Consider the following 12,553-nt stretch of genomic DNA (forward strand, 5'->3'; position numbering starts at 1 on the left):
AAATTGATTGAGAAGGGAAAGTTAGGGAAAGCAATAACCTCTATGAATACAGCAGTTGGTGAAGGCTCTCTCTTATTATTTGCTTCAACACAGTACTTATGTAACTCTTTTTACTAAACATCTCTGTAACTTTATTAAACTAAGTCCTATTCCATATCAATATGAAAACAACCTGAAACACTGCTCAGTAAGAGACCTTCTGCATATGCAAGTACGGAATGCTGACTTTTTCCTAATCTAAAGCCAAAAGTAATTCTTTCCATAGAGATTCTACCATTTCAAAATTGTATGGAGAACAAGTCAAAGGTTCTCATGAGGCAGACACACTTTTATATCATTACATTTGTTTGTCCATAGCAGTCATGAGAAAGCCAGACACTGTCATCAAACAGGGAGGAACAGCAAGTCGGTACCTCTTTGTACTACCACACAAATCTACCACATTGACCTTCTCTGCAATAAAGAAAATAGATTAATTTATAGAACATATTTCTTTCAATGGGTTTAAATTTTCTCACAAAATAATGTTCTGTATTAAGTTTTTCATACAAGTGTTGCACATTATAAAAATGTTCACATCCATGAAGCATCAATGCTGCAATATGTATCAGCTGAAGCCAAACATGGGCAAGATCTTGAACCTTCTTAGACACCAATGTTGTAGCTGACACATAATATATTAGCAGACACTGTGATCTGTACTGGAAGATCATGAAATTAACAACATGAACAGAGAAACAGTTGACAGAAATGATCACCACTGGTTGTATTCTTCAACCTGGCATCCAACCTAAAAGCCTCAGGCTGAAGTTTATTATATGGGCATAGTAGTTCACATGCAAGCCTTACAAGCAGCAATCTACTTCTGTGTTAACAGGATTTGACTCTTTCCACTTTTGTTGGGACTCCTTTTTTTCTAGTCTGTATTTTCCATGTATTCATCTGTATCTAATGTGACCTGAAAGTAGCATAAGGAAAAAGGCTCTAATGAAAGACTCACTTCATCCTGAGAGCTTCCACCTCTGGATAGAATTCTCTCTCCCCAGACTTCAAACATGGAAGGACTAGATGAAACCAAAATCAGGAGAGATCAATACCAAATCACAGAATCATAGATCATTAAGGTTGGAAAAGACCTCCAAGATCATCCAGTATAACCATTAACTCAGGACCATTTGCATTTACCACCAAACCACATCTCCAAGCCCACAATCACATTTTGAACATTTCCTGGGATGGGTATCACCACTCAGAAACACCTATTTACATGGACAGAACAAGTCAGTCATAAGACATCCTGATTAAGGTATGGTTTCAAATAAATGTACACAATTTCAAATGCACGCTTTAGACATGTTGCCTCTGTAACTGGAATATTTCCTTTACATTTTTATTTTCATTTCAGGCTATTCTGGGATGTCTGCAAAAGAACCTTCCTGAGCAAAGTCTCCCCTTACTAAACTTTTCCTGAAAAAGAAAAAAATTTAAAAAAAATTGTTTCTCTGCCTTACTCATAGGCCTTAGAGTTCATTTATATTAGCTGTATCTGAAGGGGATGGGTGCATCAGTGCACTGGGTGGAAGATTCCTGGCACCTTTTAAAGGCTATTTTTAGAGTCCCTCTTTGCTGGGCAGTGGGCTCTCATCTGTGCATGACAGTAAACAACTGCCAGCTCTGAGTCATCAATAACCCAGCAATGTAGGAAGTTCAATTTTGCTGTGAAAGATGCAGTATATGATTATGATATTTAGGTTAATCAACAATACTTTAAATATTTTTAGGCAACGTGGAAGGAAAAAAAAAATAATTTGAGCATTATACCATGCTTCTAACCGATACAGACAAACCTATTGGGAAGTAAATATTCATGGCTAACTCCCACATATTCTTTATGCCAAGACAGTGAGAAAAAAATATATGTACAGATCTTAGGTTGTAAGATGTGGCTGGGGGTGTGTATTCTATTGCCACCTGTTAGAGGTGGGGCAGTTTTCTTCTGTTAATTGAGCCACCTGTTAAAACCAGGTGGGGCAATGTTCTTTAACTCTTCCACAACCAATCTTCCTTCCAGGAGATATCTTCTGTTAATGGGCCATTGAGTGTCGCTGCATGACTGATAAAATTCCATCATCCCATTGGGAGATGCTCCACCCAGAGGCTGGAGCCAAGTATTCCTACCTGGATATAATCTGACATTAGGAACACCACAAGCAGCCTTCTCCACTGGATTCCCAGAGGAGCAGCTTTCTTTTCCACTGGATTCCCAGAAGAAGATCAGGCTCATCTACATCACCACTGGACCTTCAGAGGAAAACTGCACCCTTCTACAGGATCACTGCTCCAACAGAACCACATCTGTCACTGCAGGAGGACTGCAGCCACCACCATTTAATGGGACTGCTACCAACACCCTGATCCACAGGGTGTCAGGTCCTATTCTGACCCTGCCAGTGTTGTTTTGTATTACTGCATTTTTATTTTTCCTAATAAAGAACTGTTATTCCTACTCCCCTGTCTTTGCCTGAGAGCCCCTTAATTTCAAAATGATACTAATTCAGAGGGAGGGGTTTTTATTTTCCATTTCAAGACAGGCTCCTGTCTTCCTTAGCAGAAACCTGTATTTTCAAACCAAGACAACACATTACTGCCTCAGTAGGATTGTTTGAGAATTGAGTCATGGATGAATGAAGAAGAAAATATAACATATAAAAAGATGCTGAGAATTAAGATAACACTTCAAGCACTATTATCTCATTACCTTTTCAACAGATACACATCTTTGCACCTTTCATAGTACATAATGAATAAAAAGTCCCTGAAACAATAAGATCCCACAAATAAGCAACCTAAGCAGTGTGCATTATTGAAAAACTAAATAGTTTGCTTTATTTTCTTTCTTCAGCCATGCAGATATTTGATCTCAGCAAGTTTGCTGAGACATTTGCATCATGTCCAGCATATAAAAAATAAATACAATAGATATTATTTACATGTGTTCTCTCAGTATTTACTTGTCATAAAAGGCTGCACAAGACACTCTTAAAGCTGTTATTGATATTAAATGAATGGTCTGTCAGAAATAAAAATAATTAAATTACACTTAGGAATTTAAGCTGAAGAGACTAACACAAGATGTTTATTCACTATTGTTGCTAACAGAGCTCCCTTTGGTAAATAGAAGTAGTGTTATTTTTCTTCCTCCAACATTTTCACACACCTCATTGCCCATCTACACAATCTTCCTGAGATGGTAAAATGTTCACAAGTACAACACAAGTTTCCTCTTAAAAATCATTTTGGCACAAGGAGCCATACTTGCCAATTTCATGCTGCAAAGCTGCATTGTAACTTAATAAAAGAAGACAAAAATGTTGTATTTACTCATCAATATAACAAAGTAAGAAGCTGCTTACCAGGGATACCTTTATGTATGGAAACAGATACCATCTGATGGTAAAATTCCATGAAATATCCAATTATTTTGTTAAATACTGTATTTTCATCAATATTGGTAAAGACACTAGAGGAAACATTTTGACAGGCATCACTAAATACAGCCTTCAGAAGTATTACAAAATCTTGGAGGCTCTTTAAAGTCTAGAAATCTTCCAAGAGGCCTTTATTATATTTTGTATCCATAGCTAAATGCTTTCTGGAACAGTGACTGCCAGCTGCCAATACCCAGATGGTGAAAACCAATACAACTAAGAAAAAAATAACAATTTAAATACTTGGGTTTTAAAAATACAAAAAACCTGCAATCAAACAAAATAAAAAACGCCCAAGCAAATCTGTAGGAAAAAAAATCTCTACTTGTTTAATGAATACACTCCACAGGACATCATTTAGCTGGTAATCCTGAACCTTGAATTACCATTAAATAGTCATGTTAGACATACTGATTTTGTACAAGTCTATGTCAATATTAGTTTCAATTACAGTGAATTTCAATATCGACATCAAAGCAGGATGCAGAAAACAACTTACAAAGGAAAAGAAGTGACACAAAGCCTGGATATTTTAACTGTCGGCAGACCCATCAGTGCCTGGTATTTTTTTCCTTTTTTTTCTTATTGATCTTGAATGATTCTTTCATGGGTTAGATGGTGTTATTATGACTGAAATCAATAAAAAATGTTAATTCTTTCACAAATATCTATAAAGATGAATAAAGATAGGAAATTTATTTTCATTGAGATCTTTTCACCAGTAAAATTACTGCTTATATTTACCACATCTGATTTTGAAGGCTTTGAACAAGCACCCACTGAAATATACTACACTGATGTTCAAGGGACTTGAATTTAGCCTTTAGAAAATTGTCAGCTTTTACTCAGAAAAATGAGTGAATGGTTGAAATTACATTAGAGGCTGCTGCACTTCTCAACATACAAGTTCACACCAACATTGTTGTGTTGCCCAAAAGCAATCAGGAGATAGTGGCCCTGTGATGTCAGTGGCCAATGTGGAGCAGGCAACAGGTGACAAATGTAAAACCTCTTGGAACATGCCTTAACTCTGAGAAGTAAACAATGTAGTACAGGGGTAGCTCAATCCTAATTTAGGAGACAAATTGTAGGAATAGCTGAAACCAGAAGGAATGTCATGACACGGGAACAGATACAAAATGATGTAAAAGTATCATGATAGAATTCTTTCCAAACTCAGGATCTTTGTTGTTTAAAAAATTGAGTTAACCTATGTAATCCAGTTCCATAGGTAGCTCAATAAAGTCCAGGAGCATCTTTTTATTGACCCCAGAGAATAGTGAAAGAAATATTTCCAATAGATAGATTTTAATATTTGTCTTAAATAATTCAAGGCATGTAAATATCAGGAAGTTCTTTAATCATCATTCAGGGTATTCAATTAGAAAAAAATCTAAATTAGACAATTAGAAAATCTTAATTATTAGGCTTGAACAAGAAATATATTAAACTGCTATACTTCAGTGAAAATATGTCTATTAAATGATTAAATTCTATTTCTTGTAAAATATTCTATTATAGCAATATTCTGTGTTAAAACATAAAAGTATTATGAACATGATATTGGATATTTTATTATATACATTATATGCTCTTATATATAATTCATTTAGATTTTTTTCTCCTAATAATTTCTTCAGCAGTTATTTCATTGGACAATGGAATTTATAGCAGCCTCCTTAATGATCAACATAAAAGAAATCCCTAAATTCCTGACTTCATGGGAAATTCTGCTGTGACCACATTCACTCTAGGGACTGCCAGACAGTCTGGCAACTCTGAATGTTCTCTTATGAACAATTTCTTGTGCTCATTCTATCATGACTGATCTATAAAGCATGTATGCACATAGGATACCAGCAAGTATTAAAAAATTAACAAAAACCTAAAAGTTAAGGTGTAATGAAAATAAATTCAGAAACATTAAATAGTCTTCTGAAAAATGAAAATAAGATCACAATCTGAGAGTGGTCAAGAACTGAACAGCAATCATCAACTAATTATCATGAATGATAGGGATTTTGGGACTATACTTCTTAATATCTAATTAAGTCATCTTAGTTTTTCTCAGTAGTCTTCACAGACTTTCCTCCCAAAATCTTTTGTTGGCTAAATATAATTAAGATTTTTTTTTTTCCTCCAGCATTCATATAAATGATATCCTTACTTTCATCAGTCTCTTAACTTTTGCAATACATACTCAGAGCTGTTAAAATGGCGTCACAGAGAAGAAACAGGATTTGACTAATTTGATGTAATTTGCACCATAGGTCTTACATAAGAAGCTAACAATTATCACTTATCCTTAAAAATGCATTGCTTTACTTGCTTCCAACAGGTGGCATCCTAAAAGAGTTAAATAGTCAGTCATCTTTAAAGGATACTGCCACAGGAAAATGCATTGCCAGTATTCAGGTACTTGTTTCAGCAAATAAATCTTGCATTTACTTGCTGATATTTTCTTGTTGAGTTGTTTTTTATTTTCTTCTCATATATATAAATATTGCTGCTATGATCTACAGTAAAGCTAAGTATGACATTCTTCAGAAAGAAAATGTCACCAGTCACCAAATGTTACCAGTCTGGCATGTCTACCTTCCTATATTGACTTATTTAGATTTAGGTGCCAGAACTTCAGGTCAAAGGGGAGACCTTGAGGCTTCTAAACTTCAGTGTGTTATTTATGGGCTGACCACAGGGCCATGCACTGCTGTTCCCTTTCTCAAAGGAAGAAAAGGGAGGTAGTAATGTACTAAATGCAACCTTGTTTTGTGGGGGAAAACTATTCTGAATTTGTTTTTTATAATGAGAGAAATAACATATGGGAGTGATCATAAGGGAGTGATCTAGTGATATTAATTAATTAATCTACATTAATCAGATAACATTTTAATCACTACATTATTCTACTTAAGACAGAAATTTCTTATGCTTAGGGATAAAGGTAAACCAGCACAAGAAATATCTTCCCCTAGCTCTAAAGAAAAGGCTTATACAGCAACCTAAATTAATGTAAGACAGCAAGTATTAGCAGCTGTGAACAATTTTATTGCTCTTTTAAATGTAATTCTTTGCACCTAAGTCATCTGGACCAAAAAGAAGGCTCCTAAACTTCTATTGTTGTTCATTAAAGTAGGAATTACTAGATTACATATATTCACTCTTCCACTCAAATGTGTCAGAATCTTAGAGATAAATTTCTGTAGCTTTAATAGAATTTTTATTGGAGTAATTTTTCCTCATACACCAAGTTTGAAGAGCTCAACTCTGCCTACAAAACAGTTATCTAGAGAATCAGAATGTAGCAGATTCAGTCTAGTGGCCATAAGTGATTTTTTAACTGCTTGGATTAGGATCTTAGGACAGTATCACGTGAAGTTTGCCCCTGCCTCACATTCCCCAGTTCTTCCCTAGTTACTCAACAAAACCATTACCTGACAGCTGAATTACCAAGCGTGCATTCCACATGTAATGTGTTGCTTCCTCACAGGAAACATATTATTGATATCAGAACTGTATTTTATTCCTTCATTCTCAGCCATTTCTTGATAATGTGACATGTTAATTTAATTTCTGCTGAGAATACACAGTGAAATTACAATGCAGGAGCTTTTAATATTAATGTTTCCATCAAGGGTCACAGTTACATGGAGTTGCAAATAATAGAGGTACTCACAAATACTTTGTAGTATTTTAAGAAAGGAAGGAGAATGTTTTCTACTGGATTCATATTACACAATCTACCAAAGAAAAGAGAGGCAAGATAAATTAGAGTCAAAAATCAAGGCAATGAGAAGGAAACTTATGGCAAGAAGTAGAAAGGGAGGAAAAAAATCTTGGTATTTAAATGAAGTTGAAGAAAGAGTATTAAATAAGTGAGAGACATCAATCAATAAGTAAGTTTTTAAGGTGCATAATGTGTATAAAATCAGATGGTTATTTTAGTAAGGTTTCCTGGAGAGCTTGCCCATTTGATATATGGACCAGAAGAGGAATTGACGTAGTGTCAAAACCGTTTACTCAAAAGAACATGAAGGAATGGAAATTTCCAGAATGCTTTTTACTTCAACATGTTAGAAATTTGAGAATGTTGCTATGATGCAAAACTGTAAAATTATCCAACAGAATATGTAGCTATTTCACACTATTCCCCCCCCCCCAATGTTTAAATTACTTCAATAGTCCAAATGCTGCATTTTTATCTAACTGAAAGACCTCATTTTTTGCCCATTGGATTGTGCTTATTCTTATGATGACAGGAAAACCACACATTCCCAACCCCTTCCCCAACAATATTATAAAGTCTCAGTTTTCATCAAGAAGAAGGGAAAAAATATACAAGAATATTTAGGAAATTATGTTCTATTTTTAGACAAATTTGACATTAAATTGTTAGGAGCAACACCTACAACCACAGCAGACAGACAACACAGAAGAAATCAACAAAGCAAGTGAGATGTTCAAAGGATCCTTGCCTCACAAAGAATTTAAAGGAAAGTCAATAAAAGTAAGTTTAATTTGGTATAAGTTTCAGTTTAACAACTTAACAGTTTAACAGGACATGAAAGGCCTATCAACACTTCAATGTTTTGCCTTTATCAGATGTGCTAAGATAACATTATCATGTTTAGTACGTTTTCCTAATCTTTAGTTTGGTATTTCATTAGAGGTCAGTGTTTGGATAGCTGAGTTTCTTTTCTTTTTAAATATAATTAGACACACGCCTAGATTTAACAACCTGCCACACTTGCAAAATAAACAAAATTAATTTGCACACTTTTTGTTAATCAAAGTTGGCAAACACATTATCAGGTATTCTGGTTACAATTTTGATTTTAGCAGAAAACCCCTGCTTTTGGATGAGTTCATCAACAACCTCAAACTTATCCAGATTTGTTTGCTTTGTGAACAATCCATGATTTCAATTCAACAAATTTTTCAGGACTGGAAATACTGACTCACCAGCTCTGTTGCAAGTAATTAGATTATCCTTCTTATCTTCTTTTTTTGAGAACTTCACATGTTACTGATTTCTTCAGGGATATTTCCTGAGCTCTTACAGAATGCTCTGGCAATCCCATTTTTAACATGAAAACCAAACCATTGCCAAGTTATTGAGTGTCCTATTATCAACATAATTTTTTTTTTAAATATACAAACGCTATTCATTTGGCCCAAATATGTACAGACTTGTTTTCAATTAATGATATGTAAATTCTAAAACATCTATTTAAATAGCTTAGGTCTTAGTAAACTACAAGTTAAATGGGATTTTAAAGCACTTCTCTGAGTTAAAAATCTTAATATCTGTTTCTGGGAATGATTATACCGTTCTGGTGCAGGTGAAAGGAGGACCAAAAAAGTTGATAATTTTACTGAAACAAAAATATATGCCAGCAAGAGTAACAATTTTAATTTAAATCATTTTATGCAATCTTCCCAAAATGAAAGGATAAGCATCTGAGGGCATGCTTATTTAAGATTTTGGTGTGAAGACATTGGTGGGTTTTTTTCCTATCTACAAGGCTGTTACACAAGTCATAAGTTTGACAATGTTCTCTTTTTTAATGTAAAACAACCAATATTTTCTTCTCTCTTGAAACATCATGAACATGGCCTTGCTTTCTTTATTCCCAACATGATCACAGCAAAGGTAAAATGAGTAATCAAGAATGATGTCAAGATAATTGTAAAACTGAAAGTAAAACTACAGCTGCTTTGAGGAAACAAAAGGCACCATATGCTCATTAATTTATCCTTTACTCTCATGGGAAATTGGTTTTGCTACCTTTTTTTGCCATAAGAAAAGACTTAAACTGGAAAAGTTAAAAAAATTCACAGCCAAATTGTAGCTTATATAACTTACATTATAGTCAAAAGTGTTACTCATCGATTCAACCAAATATTAAAAATACGTATAATGACTTCAGGTAATCAGTAGGAGAGTTTAATTGAAGTGGAAGTTCTTTTTGTACGTTATTTTTAGTATCTTAACCTCTTGGGTCAATGACTACTGAAGTGTCCTAGATAATAATGATAAAAATTATAACAATGACAACAACAATAATAATGATTATCATCGTCATCATCATCATCATCTTTTCAAAGCATGGAATTATCAGCATGATATTTCACTACTTGTCACACAGATGTACAACATATGCTCAAGTTAATTCAGAATACATAGTATCAGAAAGTAGGTTTTGTGTTCTTGTACTGAAGTGCTCTTTCCTGTTTTGTGGGAGAGCTTGCCAGCCATATCTGTTAGGTAGAGCACTAGTGTAGCTGAACAGTCAGAAATTGTGGGCACACATTTCAGATTCCCAGTTAGAACTTAGCAATGCATGCAGGAAAATATTCAGCAATTAACATTTACTTCCTTTCAGGAAAGATAGTCCAGTAGAAGTTAAACAGGTGTCCCCTTAAACCAATTTTTTGGAAAAGACAGCCTATTAATGAAGGGTTTGTGAACATTCTAGAGACCTGTGACCTAAAGGAATGGAAAAAAAAATGTTCAAGGAAAAACCTAATTGTTTTAAATTACACCCTCTACTGCTCTTGAAAGAATCATGGAGTTTCTATGTGCACAGTTATTCCACTGAAAAGAAATAAAAACAGCATATTCTCAGAGTGTGTATATCTTCAGCATCCTTCCTTTTCCTGTTTTTTTCTTTTTAATCTAGCAAGACCTTTCACAAAGACAAAACAAAAGGGATTTGTAATTCACAGACACCACCAAAGATGGCATACTCATATCACACAGCTAAATTATTAGAATTTCTCTGATAATCATTGGTTCTTTATTTCACTGCTTTGTCTGAAACTATACAGCATTTCCTGTCTTTTTCAAACAAAAGTCAAACAAATAAATCATTATTTAGTCTCTACAGCAATAGAAAAACCACTTGGAAACACTCAGGGTGCAGTAATTCCTCTCATGACCTTATTTACAACAGTTTTGAAAATCTTCTCTATTTGAATAGCATGCCTATGATTCAAATATTTTATGTAAATTAGACATAAATTAGCAAATCCCAAGATCTCTCTTATCACACATTTCAGAACACAACTAAGTTTGTTTTGTTTTGGTTTTTTTTCACTGCTCCCTTCAACTCCTCGTTCCCCTAATGCAAGAATGGGTAATGGGAAAAAGTAAATACAAACCACTGAGACTGGAATTCTGCATATATGTAGCTTTTCACTATCCTTGGAGGTCCTTTTGAATGAAACCAGTGAAAAATGTGAGAACTAAACTCCATAATATTTGCTGGAACTATCTATGTCAGTAAGAGTTACCAAGATTAAGGAGAGAAGTTTAAATATTTTCTTGTAAAAAAATAAATTCTAATTTCCACAGTCCTAAGAGTAAGAACATATTGTCTGTCTCAAATACCAACAATTTTCATAGAACATCACTTATAAAATTTAAAAACTCAGTCTTTCACACAGAATTTCAAACAGGTCTCCTAATAACATCAGTGAATCTTCACTTTGTTTCAATATTAATAAATTGATTGAAATAAAATAACTTACTTTGTTACAAGAATTTTGTAATATAGGAAGTTTTCTTGTAATGTTTGTTTCTAAAATTGCTAAAAAAAATTCTAAAATCACAAATAAACCACAAATATACATAAATATCAACTGTCACTTAGCATGATCCTAATCACTCAACATATGACTGTCCACTGTTTCATTTATATTCATTTCTGCTGACCTACACCAACACAGAGACACCACAGGGAATAACCCAATGGTTTGGGTAGATGGATATTTTCTTTAAAAACCCAGTTTGCTTTCAGGCATAAAGTGAGTTAATATAAGTCACACAGAGGTTGCAACATTGATGTCATACAAAATATCCAGAGAGAATGAATGTCATCATATTTTCAATGTATATAATTAATGTATTAAATATCTATATTATATTCAAAATAAAGTATAGCTAAATCATCAAAATGCAATGAATAAGTGTAAACATGACAGAAGTTGAAAGCATACTTCATTTTTATATCTTTTTTCTTTTTTAAAGGTTGCAAATCCAAAAAAAGTAATAGTATACAGCATCATGAATAGTGAATTATCATGCAAAAGAGATTCAAACTGTTCCTGATGAAGACTTTCAAGGCTTCCCAATTTCATTCCTTGCCTTAGTCACTGGCTCTGCAGCTTATCTTTATGTACAGCAGCAATAATTTACCTGAACTTAGAATTTCAATCATTCTACATTATTTTAGTTTGTGGATTTAAAAAATAATTAATAATACTAAAATAATATTTAGTCAACATTAGGGATGTCTGAGTAAGAATAAATCACTGCCTTCATATGGAGTCAGCAGTTCTATTACCCTGAAGAAAACTGCAAGTAAATTTTGTATAATACAGCCATGAGTAATCTATGGATCTGATGTGTCTTTTCAAATGGCATAATATTTTTTTCTAATTTTAATGCCTGCACAGTACCTGTTGGTGTAATCTCTAGGTTCTGACAGTAAAATTACTGATTGCAGATTGGTATTCTCTGGAGTGATTCATGTTCACATTAAATTTTTCATTATTTCCTCAAGCTCCCATTAAACGTTGTTACAAGCTAACTGTGACTTTTTCAGTTTGCCTTCTAAGAAAGTTAACTGGGTTTTACAGAGGCTGCTCTGTAAATATATATGGATGGAATACCTGTACTTTAGATCTTACTGTAAAGAACTGACATAAAAAATCCCCAATAATTTTTGGCAAAAGAAATAGCAGATAGATGTCCATAGGATAGTGCTGGACTGAGGGAAGCATTACATGCTACACCACTGCAGGGTCACACCCAGAAGCGAAGTTAAAATTGATTTTAACTCCACACATCCTTCAGAAGACAAAGCATGGATGAATGGTTCACTGCAACTCATAACCATCCTAAGTGATGCAGAAGGAAAACAGTTGTTTTACTTCATTTACTCCATCCTTGTTTATTCTTCTCTTGAACTCCCAGTCTGGAGCCTCCTTCCCCCATTAACCAGTGGTCGGGGCAGCTCCAATCTTCCTCTGAGGTTGGTAAAATCCAGGGTCAGAATTTG

At 34.0% G+C, this 12,553-nt stretch overlaps 1 protein-coding gene and 1 long non-coding RNA gene across 5 annotated transcripts in view; one reads left to right on the plus strand and one right to left on the minus strand.

Moving 5' to 3' along the window:
* IL1RAPL1 (interleukin 1 receptor accessory protein like 1) overlaps window positions 1-12,553 on the minus strand; it is a 664,262-nt gene that overhangs the window by 529,078 nt on the left and 122,631 nt on the right. The window lies entirely within an intron of this gene.
* On the plus strand, window positions 5,834-8,466 carry LOC135295195 (uncharacterized). The gene is made up of 3 exons (XR_010357220.1): window positions 5,834-5,903; window positions 7,861-7,995; window positions 8,431-8,466. It is a non-coding gene; the product is annotated as an uncharacterized LOC135295195 (long non-coding RNA).

Source organism: Passer domesticus, chromosome 2 (genome assembly GCF_036417665.1).
Source record: "Passer domesticus isolate bPasDom1 chromosome 2, bPasDom1.hap1, whole genome shotgun sequence".
NCBI lineage: Eukaryota > Metazoa > Chordata > Aves > Passeriformes > Passeridae > Passer > Passer domesticus.